Source organism: Aythya fuligula, chromosome Z (assembly GCF_009819795.1).
Source record: "Aythya fuligula isolate bAytFul2 chromosome Z, bAytFul2.pri, whole genome shotgun sequence".
In the NCBI taxonomy this organism is placed as follows: domain Eukaryota; kingdom Metazoa; phylum Chordata; class Aves; order Anseriformes; family Anatidae; genus Aythya; species Aythya fuligula.
The window spans coordinates 19,966,288-19,989,886 of NC_045593.1; positions in this window are offsets into that span (position 1 = coordinate 19,966,288).

A 23,599-nucleotide genomic window follows, 5' to 3' on the forward strand; every position below is an offset into this window, starting at 1 on the left:
AAGACAAAGATCCTTGCTGTGTTCTTTCATGGAATGAAAAACTTAAACATGTTTGTGGGTGTGTTGTAGGTTAGGCAGTGCTGAGTCTTCCTGTTCAATTCCTAAATGATTTTTGCAGCACTGAGGAGCTTGCTTTGTGCCACTATTAGACAAAATGTGAGAGAAAAGCTGCACTGTGCCAACTGAATCTGCCAACAGTTAGGGTTATGATTCAACTACTGAACACACTTGTATTTGGAAACAAACAAACATCTTACAAAGAAAAGCAGGGAAGAGTACATTAAAAATGTATTTACTGCGAACATGCCCTTCAGCCTCTATATGAAGTATGCGTGTTGGGATTTGTTAACCTCCAATTCCTGCATGATATTTTCTTCAGACTGGCAGACCAGAGTTTACTTTTCATGCCATTGGGCCTGGGTTCCATATAGGAACGTGATTATATTAAAAAGTTTATTGGCAAAGCAGAACTCAGTTTGAAGCTGAGAGAAGAAAAATGCATTTCTCTGATTGCGGTTAAAGTCATGGATTCTTCAGGGGGCTCTTTGAACAATGAGACAAGGAGCAGCACACAGTCAAGGATTTGGGGCTTTTATTTTTCACTCATTGACATGAGAATAATTTACAATCTGGAACTAGTGTTCACCCCCCATTTTGGGGTGACCACTGCTGTGTAGAGCATGGTTCCTCTCCTTTCTTTTCCTTGTGGTACCCACATCTCCTGGCCCCAGAGGCTGCATCCCTTGCCGCTCCCAAATGTCTCCTGCCTCAGGGAGCATCCCTTCTCCTCCCATCCCCACCAAACAACCCAGGGTAGTCTGGTAAACCCAGAGGACACTGTTATACTGTCTCACCCTCATCATCAACCATCCAGGAGGAAGGCTGGTATGAGGGAGAGCAGACAAAGAGGAGCCCTCCTCTCTGGGGACATGCGTGGCAGGTGTTGGGGTCAGCTCCACAAGGCAGAAAGTAGGACTCCATCTGCAAAGAGGCACGGGCTAGTGAGAACAGCTGTTTGGAAAGCTCTGCAAAAGATTAGAGCTGATTTTTTTTTTTTTTTTTTTCTGGCAATAAGCTGTGATTTGTACTGGCCTTGAACGGCATTGTAGGTCTGCCTCATGTTTTCTTTCAAAGGGATCCACCTAATGAATTCTGCAGTTGTGCCTGCCTTATTACAAAAGTGACACAACAACCCCTCCCAAAGCCATCCTCTGTTCCAATGTTTCTTTACCTGTGATGCAAAGAAGAACACTGAAAGGTGGTCCATAAAGTGGCTTTCAAAAGTATAAATACAACAACACACTCAAGCTTTGAATTTTAATTTATTACACTTATCTGTTGCCTTCATTTTACTTGTTTGCTTGCATATGATTGAGAAAGAGCAAAATCTGTGTGTGGTATTAAAATATACATTTCTTTTTTCCCTTTCATGTAAGTAATGAAATTAATAAAATGGCAAATACGTATAGCAAAATTCAAAGTTAGCACCAATATCCACCAACAGCAACATATACAAGTCTTTCTCTAGGCCCAGGAATTCTTTCCTCTGAAAGACAGGCTGTTCAAGGAGTTAAGAAAAGCTGACAAACATTGTAATAGGTGGGTAAAGAGGTTTCCTCTGGGATACCAGAAGAAACTATTTAAAAGTTCAAGGAAAGAAGCTTCCGCAGCTTTCCGCTTTCCTGGTGAGACAGCCCTGCAGCTCATTAACACTCATTGAGTCTTTCCTGCTCTTTAGGCCCACCCTTCCTTTACTTTCTTATAGTGAGATATTAATTTGTGATAATAAAGTATCACAGGAACCAGTCATGTTTGCAACAAGTCAAAACCCTATGTAATTTTGCTTATTGCCACTAATGTTTTCTGCTATAACACCCAATATATCTTGCTTACTAAATCACATTTTTGTTCTGCTCCATAATGGCAGCACTTTCTTAGGGAAATGAAGTTGCTTTACTTGGCTTCAAATATGAGTAAACCCTAACAGAAGCCTTTCCCTGAACCTTTCTTCTCTGTCTAATCCTTTTTGCATGTATAGTAATTCTGTATAAAGGTCACTTCCAATTTTCTTCACCCTGAAGGCTTCCCAATAAAACCTCAGAAGGTGTCCCAGCAAGCTCTGCCTGACATCTTTGCCTCCGGTTTCAAAGCCATGATGACACCATTGTGTTCACCACCCTGGGAACCTGGCAAAGGCATGAGTATACACAAAGAGAGCCCTCACTCATTAAAACATGCAGAGATGTCGTAAAGAGGACTTTTTTCCCTTATCTCCAGATAAGATTTTAAAGAACAGAAAGGAAGGAGGAAAGGAGAATATCTTTAATGCATTGGTTTTCATATTCATGATTTCTGTAAGACTTTCATCAAAGCAAATCTCAAGTTTCTTAAGATGAACTGTTTAATCACACAAGTACATTCCTTCTCCTATTAACTGCACAAAGGTTGGAGGCCCACAGCATCCAACACAGGCATACAATGCTTATGACCCACTATGCTGTGAAGTGCAGCATGGTAACCTGGATGACACAGGTCACAACGTTCTGACACTGCTGTCAGGGAGTGAAAGTCATCTGACTTCAGTGGAAACATGCCGACCTGTTTCCCAAGTGCGTTTGGCCTGGAGCTGGGTTTCTTTGCAGATTGCACAAACCAGTTTACGCCATGGAAACCGTCCTGTGTGGGGCCCTGTAGGAGAGGGTGGGCCCTTGTGATGCTGCTCCTTTGTCCTTCTTGTCATCCACCTCCAGACCCCTGCGTTCAAGTCTCCACCTCTGCTATTGCTCACTAGAGCTCAGCTTCTGGAGAGTAAAATATAACTCACACTCTTGGCTTATCAAATTCTGCTTAACTCTTCTTAACTCTTTTTTCTTTTTTATTTCCCTCTCCCTCCTTCCCCCCCCCCCCCTTTTTTTTTTTCAACCTCATTACATCAGATTAGTGAAAGGAAATGATTTGCTAGTTGGCTGTTTTTTCACATATACTGAACACAGTCTTGAATAGTTCCCATAATATTAATGTATGATGTCTTTGTCTTCAGGGCATTTGTTATTACCAGATGTTTCTCCTCCTGCTGCAAGAAGTTCAAAATTGCAACATAAGCTGCAAAATGCATTCTTTTGTTTCTTAACTCTTGCACCTACGTTTTCACCTGATGTTAATCAGCATAGCTGAAATCAGTCTGGGGCAGATATTTGACTCTTCTGGAGATAGTCTGCCACACACCTGGCTCTGTCTGGTTGGTTGCTCCTAAAGCCCTTGCAACAGGATACATTTCTGTGCAACCTTTCCTTCTCCTTCTCCACAAGTATGCAAATCAGCACTTGTGTCTTCAGAGTCAGGGATTTAGCAGATGGGGCAACGTCTGCTTAACAACTGAAACAAATAGCAAGCAAGGGTGAAAAGGATGCATACATTTTGATGTTGTAAAAGGACAAAATTAAAGCTGTCTGCTTCTATGTTCTCCAATTCCCCAGGCTGTCAATGCCAAAGTAAAGTGTACTTCATGCTCTGGGGGTACCTGAAGAGCATCTGAGGAGGTGGGTCTTTGGGACCACAAATAGTCTTCAAGGAGCCTGTGGGTCAGCAATCACTGCTCTTCTATCCTGTGTCACTACACAGCACCAGTGACTATGAACTGTGTTGCTCCCTTGCTGCTCTCATAGTGACCATCAAAATCAGGTGGGGAAGTTTAACTTTCAATTACTGCCAGTCTGCTTTTACCTCCCACCCTGTCTGAGCACTGGCACAGACTGCTCAGAGAAGCTGTGCATTTTCCCTCCTTGGAGACAGTCTAAAGCTATCTGGTCACGGTTGTGGCCAACCCCTTACTAGGTGGCCTTCCCAGAACAGGGACTGGACCAGATGACCTTAGGAGGTGTGTTACAACCTCAGGCATCCTGTCTGATTCTGTACAAACCCCTCCAGCAGAAGAAGACTCTAGGTAACAGCCCTCGATGGAGTGCTAGTGTGACTCTGGAGGTCACCATCTCACGCACCAGCATGCCTGGTAGTGTGAGTGACCTTCCTGGCTTTTCTTCAAGGCTAGTGCTCTGTAAAGTGTGTGGTACTGAGAAAGGAAAGTCAGCAGGGGTCCGTGGTAGAGGTGAAGTTGGAGGGTTACTTTGCCTGTGTCCTCTTGTGAGGGCAGATACATTCAGTGCTTTTATTTCTTTAAACATCAGATGACAACTGAATTTTCAGATTTTCTGATGTTTTTGTCTTTGAGAAACCAGAGCATGCTATAGATATGTTTTCTTCTGTTTTGCAAGGGGTCATTAGCTATTCCAGTCCAGGTGAATATAACAGTTCATATGAGAAAAACGATGAGAACGTTTCATTGTCTGGTTTTCTTACAGGTGGGAATCTAAGCGCAAGTCGCAACTGTGGTTCCTTTATTATCTGGAAAAATTGTTCTCTTTCCTCAACTAGGTGGTTGAAAACAGCAAAAAATAGTTTTGTTATTTCTGTTTTCCCTTTTGAAAAGCATTATCAGTTTTCTGCTGATAAATAAAAAGAGGGGCTTCAGTTCAGCAGACTGACAAATGAGGTATTGTACCAATCTATTCATAATCAAAATGAACAATTTAGAAGTTCTTGTAATAGCTGTAAGTACTGCATTTTGTGAAGGATTCATTTTGTTTGTACAGTAACACTTCATCATAACTTGAACAAAACTAGTAGGGTGATATGAGGACAGATAAAATTACACTTTATCTCTGCATAGAGGATATCCAGGGCCCAGAGAACATCTACCTATACTACCCAATAATTTCTTGGGTTTCTTAAGATTAGAGAAAATTTTAGCAAAGTCCCTTTCTTGAAGGAAATCTTGGAGTAAGATTTAAAATTGCAGGTTGTATTTCAAATACATAGGTAGCTAAAAATACACATATGAAATAATTTCATGTAGTCTTAATGGTTTTACAGTGACCTTTTATTTGAAGCAATATGAACATTGAAAAACCGCTGCTACAAAATCTATTCAGAATCTTAATGAACTTGTTTGAGCTGTGCTTGCATCTCTTTTACGTTCATTAACAAGCAATGTCAAGACATCTGATTGTATCATGTATGTGTCTATGAAGCAGTAAGCTGTAGCCTTCCAAGTCCGGGAGGGCTGAAGTCTAACCTGTGGTTGGTTGTAAGGAGTTCCTGTTGGGGCTGGTGTTGCCAAGCGTCCTGCCCCCTTGGAGGGTGCAGATGGCTGAGGCACTGGGGCCAGCTGGCAGTGGGCTCCTAGCAGCCAGCAAGCATTGGCAGTGCTCACAGCAGGCAATGATGGCTGGGTAGGGTGGGCTGGAGCAGGGCATGAACAGACAGTTGTTACCTAGAAGTGGGTCTTTAAGGCCTGTTTTGACACAGATTGACCAGATAACCTCTAGAGGTCACTTTTAAGAGAAATAACTCAGTTATTCTATTCATGAAGTAATATTAATTATTTACTACATAAATAAACACAGTTACTGCCCTTGGAATTTTCTTGCTTACCCCTCCAACTGGTAAGCAAAACCCAGAACCATGATTTAACAGTCTGGTCACCAGGTAGTAACAGTAAGTGACTCTTGAATGTTTGTTACTTCTAGCAAGCTAATATAATACATATACAGGACAAAATTATTTTCAGTTTTATAACAATGGGGAAAGAATGTCCTCTTGGAAGATATTTGAGAAGGGAGAAATTGTTAACTATGAATTACTTGCTTGATTCTATCTAATAATTTATATGCAGATGCAATTTGGGATCATAGGAAGCATGGAAACTAATATTTTCACATAAAGTCAACTTCTGCTACTTGCAAAAACCTATGTGACTGAAAGAAATTCTGAATTATAATAATAATAACAAAAACAACAACAATAAGTGTTGATGGTAGAGTGATGAAGTCTCTCTTGTCCACCCTTGTTGCATTATGCAATTCCATAAAATCCAGTCAGATAAAATGAGTAAAATACCCGGTACTGGATTAACTTCCACTTGAATAAGAACCACACTAAACGTTAGGGTCTGCAGAGGTCAAGAGAAGAAATATACCACTCCCCAAACTCTGTTCTTTGCTGCATAACTGGCTGCAGGTATACTAGGGAAATATTTTTTACCTTCCTCAGGCTATTTCTAGTTATAATGGTATAACTGAGTGCATGTGCACTCTTTCTTTTAATCATACTAGTGTATATACATGAATTTTAGCTATGCTGAGTCCTCTTTTTTCCTTTTTTTTTTTTTTTTGTTTTTTTCCTCTTTCTCTATCCATAACTAAATCAACATTAAATTCTTCCATTCTAAAACAATAACACTGGCTCTGAGTCAGTAATAATGAAGTGTTTTGTTTTTCAGTTTGAACATATGCAAAATCTGGCCAAGGATCAGATGTAGGGAGAGGGGGAGGGATGGGAGTGAAACATGCTGTGGTTCCAATGGAAAGTGGAAAATTATTCTGTGTCCCCAGATCTGGTTGTGCTGATTTTGGTTGAGGATATCGCTATACTTTCCAGACACCCTGAAGCCCATTCTGCTTTGTATGGTTTAATTTTTTGTCCATACTGAGATGAAGATGTGGTCATTGAATTATCTTCAGAGAACAGTTATCTCCAAGACAACTGTTGTTATCTTGATATGATAGTTGTAAATAAGAGTAGAACTCTTATAAATCAGTAAATTCTGTTAAATTATTATTATTTTTCCAAAAAAGAAAATCAAGTTCAGTGCAATGTGTTGTTCAAGGTTTGCTTCCTTTTATGTCGATATCTCCATAATGACCTATTTGTCATGCAGCAACACAAAACTGACTCTTTCTGTCAGTTATGGATCTGCAGGTAGGACATCAGTTTGCAGATGCTTCCACCACAACTCCCAAATGGGACTGTTACTCTTAGCCACAGTCTCCTGGTGACTCTGTCTCCTGGTTATGCTTTTGTTCTTGTCCTGCTTCTAAACAATTCAACTATTGAGAAAATTACTGGGGTTGAAAAAATTATGATAATTTATACAGTTGCACAATATTTCTCATGTGCATAATGTTGCTGACTTTTTAAAAATAATTTTACGCTTCCCAGCTAGAGAAATTATTTTATATCCACTGAGACAAGCAATGTAGAGCCACTGATCAGAAGTTACTGTATTTTGAGCAAGCCCAGAAAATCTTGGATTTGTTCCAAAGAAATATTTATTTGACCATTTCTTGCCAAAAGTAAGATGACAATGGGCGTTCCTTCTTCCCAACCGCACCTCTGACTTCCACAAAGGCTCTGCCCTGCCCAGAAAGACAGTTCCTCAGCATACCTTTTTTATTTCTGGAGTTAATTGCTTAGCAAAAGATTTCTGCTGTCGTCCCCCCACCCCTCCCCCTCACTCCCCCACTTCCAGCAGATCTTATCTTGATCAGAGATGAACTTGTGTTTCTGCTGATTTTCCACTAGAGACCTCCATCAGCCCAAAGTTGTTTGGTAGTTATGATTACTGGGCGTTACTTGAACAGCTGAAGAGGATATGGCCTTGCCAGTTAGCCTCAGGGAAAAGGTGGAGTCCCAGGTCAAAGGAAAAATGTTTCTGTGAAGATTTTTGTTTCTCAGAGAAGTTGAGGTTTATCCAAGCAGGTGTGTTGTGAGAACCTGAAGAGGAAGGAATTTTTATGCCTTGAAGCAATGGCACAGAGACAGCAAGAATGATATAATCTAAAGTATGTCTACAGTTTTCATAATTTGCCCACGGAGAACTTGAAAGAAGGTTTCCTCTTTCTGAAAAGACCAGCCTATATACATCCATCTGTCTTGCACAGATGAGCTTAATTGCAAACATGTTCAGTTCCTGTGCATTGAAGAATCTGGAAATAAGATTTCTGGTTTGCAAGAGTCACAGCAATAGGAGGGGAGGGTGGCTTCCAGCAGCCAAGGTCAGGGCAGGAGAAACCTGGACTTCTTGGATTGTTTTGTTGGACTTGTTTAACTTGAAGGCCAACACAGTGCTTACTCTGAATAAATAAATAAATAAATAAATAAATAAGAGCTAAGCCTTCAAGACCTTTCAGAACTCAGTAAAAGTTCTGTTTTTGGTTCTTGCAAATGATTTATCCCTTGAGTTTAATTTTTTTTTTTTTTTTTTTTTTTTTTTTTTTTTGGGTACATTGTCTGAACAGTTAGAATTGCTTTGTGGCTTTATTTTGGCGAGAAGCTCATCTGTTATATTATCAACACCAACACTTCCTGTGATTGAAATTATGTTTGAGACATTCTCAACAACACTAGCACTACCTTTAAAACATATTCTGTTGTGTGATAATGAACCAAAACACCAGTAGTAGTTTCAATCCTTTATTCACTGGAGTGAAAGTAGCTATTAAGCTAAAAGTACCTGAAATATGCGAAAAAGTTGTTTGTGCTTCATTGTTATAATGGTTTGAATCTCGTATTCCTATTCATGCAACTGTGTCTGCTCCTAACTTGAAACCACTATTTGTCTATTTTCCTAGGAGGCAAAAATTTAGTTAAATAAGGCAAGTATAACTAAAACAACTGACTTTATTAAATATATTTCTGGATATTATACTCTCCACTTATTGATTGCTTAAATTTTAGTTTTGCAATAAAGTTGACTTTGTACCCAGATTTCAGTTTCACATGTCAATTCTTTCAAATAAGGTACAGTAATATTTTGGAAAATAAACTCTCTCTTTCTCTCTTTCTCTCTTTCTCTCTTTCTCTCTTTCTCTCTTTCTCTCTTTCTCTCTTTCTCTCTTTCTCTCCTTCTCTCTTTCTCTCTCTCTCTTTTCTTTCTCTCTCTCTTTCTCTCTTTTTCTTTCCTCCCTCTCTTCCTCCCTCTCTTCCTCTCTCTTCTTTTCCCAACACTCTTGAGGTGTAGTGTTAGCTATATGCTTTATGCTGAATAGAGTGCAAGGATGAAGGCAGTCTTTGTGTTTACATTTATGCATGGTTGCTATTCAACTGTGCTTGCTGGGACTGATTCCATGCTTACATTTAAATATGTGTGTCAGTGCAGAAAAGACATGATACATTGGGAACTCTCGAGAGGGACTTTTTGAGCCTCCTAGTGTTACAATATAGTCTGCAATTTAGACAGCTGTTTGTGCCTGTCATGTCCTTTAAAAATCTTTCATGGCTAATAAATCAACAATGATTTTTTCAATATATTACCAGATATAGATCACTTTTAGAAACTGGTGAACTGGAAAAATGCTTGCTGCAATAAGCAGCAAATATATGTATATTATCTATATTATATATGTATATATGTATATATTATTAGGTATTTCAGAGCACAGCACTGAAGATAGAGTAAGGTTCTTTCAATCAGCTTTATACATCTGGACAATGATTATGTACTTCAGCCAGATGCATTAGGGTTGTATCTAAGTAAAAAAGCAACTGGGAAAAAAAAAGTATATGTAAATACATTTGTAGTTCCATGGAATACTAGAATACTACACTTATTCTCAGAAGTGCTTAAGATCTCAGGTTGTGAATGCTCAGCAGATGTGAGAAACCAGTTCATTTTGTTTGCATTTCATTTTTCACCATATTTTGCCTAAAAGGTAAGGTGAGTTATTGACCTTTACAATGTCTTTTCTAAGGGAATATGTATGTTTCTTTAAATATCTGTTGTTAACTTTAGTCTGGCTCAGAAGAGATTTCAAAAGCAATCTTCCTTAAATGACAGATATTTGCCTGAGGACAAGGAAATATTTTGGTGACCGTCTTGTCAAGGATTTTTGGCTGCTTTGGCAGTAATTAAAATTTCTTATGGTGCTACTTTAACCAAGTTTAAGCATACAGAATTCAGAAAGCCATGTGCATTTCAAGTAATAAGCAGGTGCTTTTAATGATGAGGATTGAGACAAATTGTCCTAATCCAGCTATCACTTACCAAGTCCTTGAGTACTACATTTCTTGACTGTTATGAGCTTCGAGCTGTCTTTCAAGAACATCTGCAAGGACCAGGTCATGCAACATTTACCTTACACTCCTTATACTGATTTTTGTGGGAGTTGGAGGTAATCAGTGTGTGCCAGAGAGAGTTTATCACTTCTGTGAGACTGTTGATTACAAAGAGCACAACATTCCTCCGTCTTGGGAACCATCACAGGCTTTGGAAGAGACTGAGACATCAGCAGAACAACAACAAAGACAAGCAGTCTTTAAACTTTAAATTGCAAATGAAATTAATCTGGCAGTCTACATCTAGTCCTTGAGAGATGAATATTAAAATCCATGAACCGTGGCAGAAGTCCCACTGTACTAAAAGTCCTACCAACAATGAAACGGGAGTGAAATGATACTGAGAACATGTCTGATAAAAGCCCTCAAAGGTATCAACTCTTCCTAAAATAACACCTGGGGGACTTACCAAAATAAGTACACATGTATTTTATGTGGGTAGACAAGACATACCTCTTATGAAACAAACTCCAACAGAAAGTAGACCAAGAAGACAGACACATGAAATTCTCTCTTCCCCTTATTTTCATGCTATTTTGTGTGAGTGTCTCAGAAACTCCATGACATTGTGAGATTTTGCACAATATATGTGCTAATAGCATGGCTGTATTTGGTTTGGTCAGTGTAATCTGCACGTTTGGCTTTACTTGCAGTTTTCCTTTTTTATATGCTCATAACAGTGACATAAAGCATTTACTTCAAGTTATTTTGAATCCTGCAGCTGAGATTGCACTCAGTGATACAGTCTGTGATAATAATAGGAAAAGGGATGTTTACTGTAGAATATCAACTCCCTTGAACTTGGCACAAAACCTGCACGCAGTGCCAGTGCTGCCACCAGTTCACACAACAGTGCAGGAAGTCCTGCCAGCTCTGGCAGGTGGGCAGAAAGCCAGAGAAGTGGCCTTTGTTTTGGTGAGAGAGTTTGACATGGAAAAATTATTTAAGTGAGCTGCATGTAAAAGAGATTGTGTTTTTTCTTAGAACTGGTTAAAGCACTGAAGGGTCCAAGCAATTTCAAAAGCATTTGCAAAGCTCTGTGGAATGGTGGAAGAGCCAGCAGAGGGTGCATTTTACCGGCTTTCATCCTGTAAAATGAGTCCAGATTTCCTGGCAGATCTGCTCTTGGTGGACAATGATTATACCTATCAAAGATACATTTGCTCATTTGTTTGACTTTAGAAGTTGAATAATTTTAAAAAATGTGCATCCAAACAGATACAAGTCTAACTGAAATTTTCAGAAGAAAAATGACTCCAGCTTTCTCACATCCATCAGCTATTTCAGCAGCACAAGGAAGAAAAGCTTTAATGATGGAGCTGTCATCTCTATTTTTTTTCTACCACAAATGGATTCCATGTCTATTTTCAACAGATAGCTGAAGTGCTATGAAATGAAAGGTTTCAAACACTTTTGGAAAACCTATCATTGAGAACAAATTTGGATTCTGGTACTACCGCTTTACTGTACTGTTATGTTTTCCCTGCCATGCTAAAAACGAAAAACTCTTTGTAGTTTTATTATTATAAATGCCATTTTTATATGCAGAAGTTTCTGAAAGAAACACTCTGCCTGATCTTTTCTTTGGATATGCATGGAATTTAGAAAAGTCTATAAAACACTGTTCCTTAAAAGCCACCCATTTGAATAAGTATTTTCACATGAATAAATGATTAGGTAGAATGAAATGGGGATCATTACCTAGTGACTAATTTATTAAATATTTATCTTATATTATATTACGTTACGTTACGTTATATTATATTATATTATATTATATTATATTATTTACATTATATTTATATTTATATTATATTTAATATTTATATTTAATATTTTGAAGTGAAAAGTTGGAAGAATTGTTTTAAATTATCCAAAAACATGAAGATGTTTCTCCATTTCTCTAATAAAAAACTCCTGAAGAAATATTGTGGAGTAAGTATTTCATTCATCATTTTTTCCCCTGCTAAATTTGAACTCTTCATTTTGTGACTTTTTTGCATTTTCCCCCCATATCATTACCTCAGTAGTTTCTGACAACCCAAACATGCATTTTTGATTAAAGAAACAATAATAATAATAAAGAGTCCTTTCTCATGAGATATTTCAACAGACTCTTCTGAAAGTACCAATTTTGGCCACAATGACACATTTAGGTTCAGTGATATCATTTCCTCTGTAAATAGATTAATACAGGACTAACAGCTGTAATCAATGCTGTTTCCTAATTGAGGCTTGTATCTGAGTCTGAACTACTGTCAAGCTATTTCAGGACAGCCTGCCATGTATTTTGTGCATTTGTCTTACTCCAGTGCTTCCTCTATGTCCCCAGAGTCTTTCAGAGCAGTACACCAAAATACTTCCCTTGGAGAACCTCCTTGACATCACTTAAAGCACAGTGTCTTGTGCTGTTTCATGGTTAACTGCCTGCAGGAGCTGAATGTAGGAAGGATTTTGGAAAACCAAGTACATTAAAAAATAAGACATTTTTGATTTTAATCCTTTCTTTTCTAAAAACTACTGTGGAGCACAAAAGAAGTATTACTTTTAGAAACCATAAAGCAACCATAATATGTCTCACTCTTTGTCTTTATTCTCAGCTAACACTGGATCTGTCTCTGGATCAAGAGCTTTCTTGGTATAATTTCTGATTAAATATTTAAGGATAAAAAAAAAAAAAAAAAAAAAAAAAAAAAAAAAAAAAGACTGAATTGAATGAGAGTTTGTTCATTTACTTCACTGGATTCAGAAAACCAAATTTTAGTAGTAGGTGACTACTTGGGTCACAATACCCTTTCTGCTGTAAAATACTTAGGCATTTCCAGTGATTTATAAGACTCCAGAGAGTTCAGATAGAGAGCACTTGTCAGAGTAACACCATGTGAGTTCAACCATGAAAGTGTCTTTTCCTCAAATCCTATGCCTTCAGGACCTGAGTCTGTGCCTGCCAGTCTGCATCCACACTGGATTTGGGACTGGGGACTCCTCCCACTTTTCCTACCACTGGGCAAAGAGGAATATTCTGCCCCAGAATCAGACCCAACCATAACCACATATTTTCTCTGCTTTCCTCTGTGTGCATTGTAGTAAGAAAATAATGGCTTCTCATGATTGTGTGACACAAGTGACCATATCCATAGAAACTGGAATATCTTTGTCTTGTACAATATGTGCAAAAGATGGAAAGGAAGAAATTGTGGTATATATGGATGGCGTAGGGTATGTTCTTATAAGTAAGTGCACAGTAGAGTGAGTGGTGTGAGAAAACCAGCATGGTCTACAGATTGGATCATTGTGTAGGTACAAAGGCAACAACAATTGCCATACAGCTTTCACAAGAGCAACCAGCCTATCCTGAACCAGGCAGGATGCTTGACTGGTGTCTGAGGGCTACAAACTATAAATAAGGAAACTTAACAGAACTAACAGAAATGAGTTGCTAGTTGTGTTCCCAGACTGTTCAATATTGTTTGACAATTTGTTTTGATCCTGGAAAATCAGCAGTTAAGGTAATATTGAAGGAGGAATGTAAGTGCTGTTGTTGGCCACTTGAGTATCAAGCTGTGCTGGAAATAAGAACTGGCTTTCAGGCTCTGTTGTTCCCAGAGCTTCTAGGGTACAAAAAATATTGATGGTGTTCATGTACCTGCAGTCCTCTTGAAGGAGCCTGCCAAAATGTTTTCATGCAGTAGGTGGTCAGTCCCAGAGGCAGATTGATTGGCATGGGACAGCACTCCACATGCTGAGTGATCCTTTGTGAACAAGGCACTGCTAAGTCTGGACAGGATAGAACTTTATTCTCACCTTGATTGCCAAAGGATACACATGCCATTTGCCATTTGAGGACTCCATCCTCTTAACTTGCTACTTCTGAAGCCAAAGCCAGACAGTCAGCTTCACTCACAGCAACTGAAGCAAAGCTAATAGCAGGATGCTATCTTCTGTAGACAGAGATGGAGCTGTGGTCCTGTGTGGCAGGCCCTGGACACTGAAGTCCCTACTTGACTCTCACAAAGATCACCCCTAAAGTAATCTCCCTGAGGTTTAAGGGAAGGCATGAAATTACTGATCTGTATATCACATATGTTCCCTTTTATTCCACCTGTGGCAATTCCTATGGCCTGCCACTTACCGTGGTAAGCTGTGGATTGGGAGGAACCTTGTAATATGCTGCCTCAATTTGTTACGTCTTGAAACTGCCTGTTGATGATGTCTGATGCATTTTTCTCCTGATGAGTTTTATACATTGCACTGGGTGACACTCTGATGTTTCATTTGAATAAAGCATTGATTTATACATAATCATCTCTGCTCCCTAGCTAGAGCTAAGAGATGGTCTTGATAATTTTGTTTATAAATATTTCAGTAAAATCCTTCCATGTATGGCATTGCCACTTCATTCCAGTTGGGGCAGCAGTCATAAGGCACAGATCCAGCACAGAACATTATAAAAGTTCAGATCTCTACCAAGTAAAACTTAACAAGTTTGTGGTCAGAGCTGCCAAATGCTAACAATGACTGAGGGTTTCTGTCTTTTTTAAAATTCAGTACAGTGTAGCACATAGTGCCAGTGTCCGCATGAAAAACAGCTTTATTTCTAAAAGCATTTTTGACTTTTAATTGTTTTTGAAAGACAGAAGAAAATATCAGGCAGTGACAGAGATCTGCAGCTTTTATTTTCTCTCACAAGCTCTTTTGTCCTGCCTCCGTATGTGCAGACAAGAATTTGCCTGGACCTTTCTAGCTTAGGAGCTGGTCACAGCCTGTTGTCACCTCCACTTCTTGCTCTGTCTGCAGGTTGCTATTTATCTCAGGGAAAATGGAAAAAGAGTAAAGCTGAGTTTTTGGACCTTTGACTAAATATTTGGAAAGATAATTGCGAGATAAAAGCATATGCTGTTTTATGCTGAACACTGTGCAATGGTGTGAGTGTGCTGGAAGTTTGGAGCCCTCCATGAGGAAAATGTGGAATAAATATAGAACAACCATAAGGCAGGAAAGTATACTGCCTTGCCAGGAAATATGGGACCAAAAAAATGCATGCTTAATCCAAGTGGGAGTTACCAATGAGATCAAATGAACCTTGCATGCTCTTGATTCTTGTAAGGCTGTTATTTGGCTAATATGTGAATAGGTTTGAAAGGAAATAATTATAGTCTGAATTGAAACACTTTAGCATTTGAAAATTTCCATTTATGTCTTTATTTCTTATTATAACAAAGAATTTTGATGGCAACTTTTTGTCTGCCTGAAAAATATCCTTTCCACCATGCATATCCTTTAAACTAAAAATTAGATTCCTTATTTTTTCCAATTCCCTTCCCCACCACCACCCCAAACCCTGAAAAAAAAAAAAAAAAAAAAAAAGTCTCAATGCTTCTAGTGTGCTTCTAGTGATACATTTGGAGGAAAAGATAAGTTTCCTTCACTCAAAGAGAAACTTGAATCTTGGAAGAGAATCCATCTGTAAATTTCATATTGCTCAAAAATTTGTTCCATTAGCCTAAGAATTTGTACAAAAATATTTTACAGACCACATCACACTATGCCAGCATTTTTCAGCATTTATTTATTTATTTATTTATTTTTCCCAGTTCCTGAGTGGGCATACATGTACACTAAGGTTTTCCTCTTATGTGTTCTTTTCAAAAGTGTGTATAAAGTTATATAGTCCCTTCATTCTGTCTCTTACTAAATGTGGCAAGCACTGCTCTGGCAGAAAACCACAGCAAGATATTATGGCATCTGGAGCAGAATGTGGAGATGATCCACCCCCCTCTTTCTCCTCTACCCCTGCAACCTCCATATGCAGAAGGACTCTGCTGAATACAAAACCACAGGGGGAATCACACATGCCTGGCTTCCTGTAGAAATGAGTTTTAAAAATGAAAATTTTGATCTTGTCAATCCTTGGTCATATTTTGAGGATGGACAAAGACATATTTTGCAAGCTCTGTGTAACTTGCAACACCAAAAGTTTTGGGCCAATACTGGGAATGTGACATACTCCATTGATTTCAGTAAATGTGGACAGTTGCTTTAATGCAAATATATTTGGGTCAATATTTAACCAATGGCAGCTTTGAAAATCTGCTTTCAGTTAGCCTACATTCAGCTGTTTCTTTATAGTCACAAAGGGGATTAGGGATATGTATTCTTATGTTGATATGGAAAAGTATAAGCAATATAAAGAGGGTTTAAATTGGCACAAACACAGAACAAAAGGTCTGTCACAGGCAGCAGAAGGAAGAAGCCTGAAGGAAAATCCATGAGGATATAAAGAACTACAGAAAAGCAGAGTACTAAGAGTATACAAAATGCCTGGTAATACTGCTGTGAAGTTCATACCCCTTTGTTCCCTGGTTTAACAGTAATAGAGGAGGAGAGGACAATAGAGCTTCATCACAGATCTTACAGAAACTTGCATATCCTTGTGTAGCAATAATGATGGTTGGTGGCAGCAGACAGGATGGTGAAAAGGCCTGGCCATACTGGTGACACCCAGTACATGTGACCATTTTGTCTTTTCCTAGAGGTGCCTGGCGTATGTGGATGTACACAGATCTACAGGTGAGGGGCTCATTAGTCCAACCTGGCCCTGAAAGAGGGGAGCTGAAGTGAGATGCTACCTGAGCAATTGCTGAAACCATACCACTTCTTCTCCTCCAGTCCTTGGCCATTAGATATGACTTAGTGACAGAAGAACCTATGTTATCTTTAAGGAAGACAAGGAGCTTTGAGAGTTGAGCAAGTTTATCTGTCTTATAGGGTATCCACAAGAGGTCTTACAGCAAGGAGACTACAAAAATGATAAATGGGCCAAAAATGATGTGGCCCATAGGTCATGACTTTTTTGTTACACTTTACAGCATAGCATAAGTTTGAAAACAAAGATGAAATCCAGTCTATATCATTATTTTTCCTCATCTGGAAAAGGTCCTCAAAAAGTCTAATTTTTATAAGCTGCTTATTGTTTCATAATACAGTTTCTCTGGTGTTATGATCCTGCCATACATGATCAGTGTGATTTATTACAGATTTTTACTAACAGTCCATCAATTTTAATAAGCCATCTATGAATGTTTGAAATTGTAAAAATTTCTCAGCTTCAACTTAAGTGTAATTGAATGTGTGGTGAAGAAATGCTGAGCTGCTTTTATCTGAATGAAGTCTACACATGTGGCTCTGCACCTTGAGACTGTGCTGCTGACATAGGACTGACTGTTTAGAAGGAAACCAGGTATGTTCTTCTGCCTTCAGCATTTTGTACACCTATATATATGACTGTGTTGTCTTAATCATTCTAACAGCTCTTTGGAGACTTTTGATGAACCCAAAAAATTCTACTAGGAGCTTATTTAAAGGAACAAATTTTAATAAATACACACAGCCCTTATTTTCAGTTTCTGTAAGTTCTCTGAGCTATTTATATAGCATGTGAGTATAAAACAGAAACCAAACTTCAGTTTGATAAAGTAATGAGCAAACATCAAACTTAGATCTTCTCTGAACAGGCCTGGAGTTGAATGGGAAATGCAAAAGAACCTACTTTCTTTTTCTCCTGAGATTTTATACATGCTCTCTTCTGAGTTGCTCTGGGAGCAGGAAGTACTAAAGCACTCAGAAGAGAAAATCAGATTTAAAGTACTGAATCCAACTTTTTCAGACCTTCAGAAAGGTTATTGGCTTCCAAACGGTCATCTGAGTCTGTTTAGCTGATCTTAACAAATATGATGCACAACAGCCTTTGTAATACTTCTAGAAGACCTTCTCCTATTTTCAAGAAAATAATATCAAAGGGGATGAATAATATTTGTTTTATTTAGACCTCTAGATGGTACAATTGCAGCAGATTGTCAGGGCCCTGGCCAGGCAACTCTACAACCCCTCAGATCAGGATGTCCAGGCTTGGCCTCAGCTATGTCATATCATAGAATCATAGAATCATTAGGATTGGAAAAGACCTCCAAGATCATCTGGTCCATGACCTTACTACCAATGTCATCCACATCCCTAAGCATCACATCCAACTTTTTCTTAAACACCCCCAGGGACGGTGACTCTACCACTTCCCTGGTCAACCCATTCCAGTGTCTGACTGCTCATTCAGAGAAGAAATGTCTCCTAATTTCTAACCTAAAACTTCCCTGGTGCAACTTGAGGCCATTCCCTCTAGTCCTATCACTAGTTACCTGTGAGAAGAGGCCGATCCCCAGCTCCCCACACATTCTTTTCAGGCAATTGTAGAGAGCAGTATGGTCCTTCTCTTCTCCAGACTAAACAAACCTAGTTCCCCCAGCTGCTCCACATAGGACTTGTGTTCCAGGCCCTTCACCAGCTTCATAGCCCTTCTCTGGACATGCTGCAGAGTCTTGATATCCTTATAGTGATGGGCCCAAAACCAAACACAGTACTTGAGGTGCAGCCTCACCAGAGCAGAGGACAGGGGGATGAACACATGTGACTGCCTGACCCCTGTCCTGCTGATCCCAAACTGTTATTGGGATCCTCTGGACTGGTGCCACACCTGCTTTGGTCCTTTATTACTTTGCCCTTTCCCTAAGATCCTGGTTCAGTTAGAACAGCTAGACAAGTCTGTGGACCCTTTATCAACACATTATGCTCTGCTGCTAACATTGCTGCTGTATGTTTTCTTAGTTCAGGTGAATTTCAAGGATCAGCAAAGCCAATGAATAGCATCAAGGTCTTTGTAGAGATCTTTGATCTCTACAAAAGACATCTTGCACTGTCTTTTAGCAAACCAGTCTCAGTGAGCTCTCTTAATTGTTTATAGTAGTTCTTCATATCTTAAGATTATAGTTGTATTCTTGTTCTTTTAAATTATTATTTTTTAATTTAATTTAATTTAATTTAATTTAATTTTATTTTATTTTATTTTATTTATTTATTTTTATGGGCACTGTCTGAGTCTTTGAACAGGGGCAAATATGGAAAAAGTAAAAGCAATACGTTAATTTTCTTACAACATACAAACCCTACTGACAAACTGATAGGTTTGGTATGAGATCATCCACTGATGAGAGAAAAGAATCTATTCCCTAGATGTAGAGATGCAGTGTAGCATTAAGAGTTTTAAATAGTGAAATTATTATCTCTTGGGGTTGAAAAATTATTATCTGTCACTATTACATTTTTAGGAAGGCTATTTCTCATGGTTGCTTGGTTTGCCATGTTTTAACTTCATTTTGCACAGATGTGAAATCCTTAAGGGTCTTGATTGTTATGAAGGGGATTGATTTTTAAGGCCAAGACCTTCTGTAGATTCCATTTGCTTGTACATGTTTACATGAAATTCAAATATTCATAAGCCTTACAATTATAAACATATAACTTATACATATGTTATTATACAAACACCATTATTCACTTCGTCTTTACTCTGTGGTGAGTTCATCAGTTCGTCATAGGAAAACTTTGATTTTTTTTTACAAAACCACTTTTCCTATGTTTTAATGATGCCAAGAACTTGAGAAAATATGGCAAATTCAACTATAAGAAAATCATATGAAAAACATTTGTCTATCAAGCCTTAAATTGCACTGGCATCTTTTTACTGAGATCTTATGAAACAAGCCAAATTAATATGTTTTATAATATCATGCTATGGGTTCTTTTTCATTGCTGTTCTAAAAGCAGACTGGATTCACTTCAGTTCACTCCTGCTGAAATACTCCACCCTTTTTTCCCAATATTTCATATTTCTTTGGAAAATAAGAGTGAAAAAAGTCTAAGGTCCACCTAATCCAGACTTCGTCCCTCACAGGGTCCATTATATCTCTTGAGAGGTGTCTTCCCAGCTTGGTCTTAAAGATCATTCTTGCTTTCTGCCAGAGATCCTAATCACTGTAGGCACTTTGCATTGTATCTGTGCTCAGGTGTTTGACATTCCTGCTGCCAAGAGTCTCATTTGAAAGTCACTGAGAGGTATAGGTGCAGCTCTTTTCCTTGACTAATAAGCAGGTTGTAGATGGGAACAACATCAATTTCCATCATATCGGACATATGCAGTGGTAAGATTAAAGTGGAAAAGTCTCTCAAATATTGCAGACAGAATTATTCTGAATCACAAGAAATCTTTTGCATCTTTTAGTATGTGTGTGTGTGTGTGTATTTATCTGTCAATGTAATAGCTGTTATCTCTTTGGAATAGAGCAAAATCGAAAGTAATTTTCCTGGTATATTCAGAAATATTTTACTAACTCGTTCCTGAATTTTATGTCTTTAGCAAATATATGCATGACTTTTCCCCCCTCATTTTGTCATATAATTTGATTTTTTTTCTTCCATTCTTCCTGCTCATATGTTTGTTTGTTTGTTTGTTTGTTTTTTAGTATTATTTTAAAAGAGTTGATAAGAATGCTAGTGATAGGTCTTCACTTCCCTTTAGTAAATTTTTGTGTCTGTCTGTCTGTCTGTTAAACAACTTTCTCAGTAAAGAGTTTTCCTGCCAGCTTCCCATGATGTACTACGGACTATAAACACTGTCACTTAGAATTCATTTAACTTCCACTGAAGGGGTAACAGATTCTGTACCAAATCCTACTGTCTGAACTCAGGGAAGTTCAAGGCAGACAAAGTCAAACTTATGAAACCCAAACACAAGTGGGTATTGTGATCAATAACTTTATTAAGTGTGCAGCATCTTGTTTTTATATGGAATTTCAGTTCGTGCATACAAACTTTTTTCAGTTCGTTTTTTTTCAGTTCAGTTTTTTTCAGTTTTCACTTTTTTCAGTTTGTGCATACGAACTTTTGCAGAAGGCAGTTGGGTGAACATTTGTGTACACAAGGCACTGGAGGTTTAAATGAAAAATCTGATGAAAAACAAGGACATTTTTCATTATCAATATGATTATTTATTATCCATATTAATTACTCATTACCAAGGCAATGCTAACAACAATATTCAGTTGTGATGTTTCATAAAACAGAAAAATTGCTACTCCTTTGTAAAGTACCTGTACATGCCCATCTCTGTGTGTGTAGAGATAGCAAGACATACCTCTGTGGGCGTCTTCTTGATCACACAAAGGCACAGTGTATCTGTAACACAATTAATAATCAATTTTTTAAAAGGATCATTGAGAACATGTTCCATTTTGCTTTTCTCACTGACTAGCCACAACCTTGCTGTGGTGGGCTTGTAGCAAAGCAGTAGAGTGTGAGAAAGGAAACAGAGGAGAAGATTATGAGGTCCTTTATGAGAGCGTGGCTATTTTTTGCCCTAAGGTGTAATTAGTGAATAGTCTTATCTTGTTAGTATTATTTTGATAATGATTAACCTGCACTGTTTTTGTTCTGTGGAATATTGTTATCTTAAATCTCTGTTGTGCTGCCACTTCCTGCCAATGCTAGGGAAACGCAAAGAAAACACTTAAAGAAGCTGTAAAATTTGGGTGGGTATGGACTCCCACCAGACCTAAGGTAAAAGCCTCTGACTTGATTTCAAAGCTAAGTCCAGTTCTGGTCATGGTTCTTTAAGTTCGAATTCTATTCACATTCCTAAATTCTGAAATCAGATGTATTATGTTTAAACCAATAGACACATTTCAGCTTAAAATTGGTATAAATGTTCATGTTTAAAATCAGTATCTGGTATGCTTTATATTCCATTAATTTCACATTTTTCCTTTGAGGAAAAATGAACCTCTTTCCTTTTCTTCCTCTTAATGAATTTATTTTAATAATAAGAAAAAGAAAGGTTATTTTCTGCAGAATAATTAAAGATCCACTGGGGAGAGGGAAGCATTGTTGAGCCCACTGGCTAGGATATTCACAAAGAAAATTAAAAAAAAAAAAAAAGTAGAGTTTGAACCCCTGGTCCAATTAATATTCGTATATTTTATGACAAAAGAAACATTCCCACAGGAGACAGATTTATTTTAGACTATTCATTAGTTTTGCAGAGCTTCTATTTCCCTGCAGATATCTAGGGTGTATGAACCCTAAGTCCCTTTCCCCTCATGCGAGTAAATTCTCTTTGGCTTAAATAGTGTAGGTTACTGCAGTAGATACATCCTTCTGAGCTTTTCAATAAGGCCCTGTCTCAGTGGGCTTTGCAATTGGGGGCCAGCAGAGTTGCATTGGCCGTGCCAGTGAGGGACCCTCAGAGGTGCTCCTCTGCTCAATACTCCCCTGGTTTTTGCAGGATACTCCTCATTGCTCAGTAATGCTAGGAAGTGCCCTGGAGAAGGTCTCAGGACTGGTCTTCAGTGTGCTTTGGCACCAGGGTGGAGAAGTCTGGAGACGCTTTGGTGTAATTGTCTCCACTCAGTTTGAGGGATGCTCTCAGTTACCACCCTGGCCTCTGTCCATATCCTTCAGCCAAACACAATACACAGGAATAAAAACAGAAATATCTGTTCTGCCTCTTTATTCCTCCTCTTCGAGTCTTACAGAAATATATTAGGTGGCAAAAGGGTGATTTGAATATAATTTAAATAAACTCATTTTTTTTTTCCTGTCTTTGTGCCTGCACTCACCTGTAAAGAACGACAAAGGAGAATCTCTGAACTGTGCTATAAGCTCCTCTTCAGAGTCCCTTCATTCATCTGCTTACCAAAATGCCAACACACCTGTCAAAGATGAGTTGTGAGCTTCAGAGTATTTACTCTTTTGAATGCAATTATGCAATTCTACATAATTTTTAAAGAATACTCTGGGGCTTATTTTATTAAGTTCACGGAATTTTACTTACATGTATATTGTAAATAGAAGGATTTTTTCCCCTCTCTGTGACTGATGAAAATCAAGGATCTGAAATTCAAATGGATGCTTTTTCTGCCTTAGTAGCAAAGATCAGTGTTTCTCAGTGAGTGCTTGACTAGTCAAACAACTCTCCTTAATGTAATGTGATATATGAAACAGAAGATGATAATCCACTCTCCTGGTAAAGTTTTGGCTTTTCTGGAAAAACAAATCTTTTAGTCATAAAGCAGACAGATGAAATATACGTAAGAAATGTGTTGGCAGAGCTGAGGTGAAGGTATGTTTACTTAACCACTTTCAGTGAATCAGACTTTTAGATTCCAGAGAATGCATGTACGTACAGATTAGAATAACAAATAAATACATTTAAAACAGGCATCTAAGCCTTGCAAGTTCTTCTCTGTCTGAGACATTAAGGACTTAGATGACCCGGGAACACAGCTTGAAACACTTTTTAAGATCACACTTCAACATCTGTTTAGAACTTTACAGTTCTGTAAAGCTCTCCAGGCAACTCAAAAAGTTCCTATTGTCCACAAAATGATTAGATGTATGTGGGCTTAACCTCTGCTACACCATCTGGGATGGCTAAATCTGATGTTGCTTTATACCAGTTTTATATCAGTTTTATACCAGATAAAAATCTGATCACTGAAAAAAAGAAAAAAGCCACAAAACAAAACCACACGCACACAAAAAAAGGCACCCCCCACATTTGCAGATTTATAGTCTCAAAGACATTCTGTATAGAACAAGTCACAGTATGTAACTTGATAATGACAAAATATCTAGCAACTTAGCCACCCTGAAGCATCTTTATTTGTGCTTTTTTTTTTTTTTTTTAAAGAAGTGATGTGATTAATGATATCTGAACCTTAATCACCATTAATTGAGAACATTGTGTGCTAAACTAATTTAT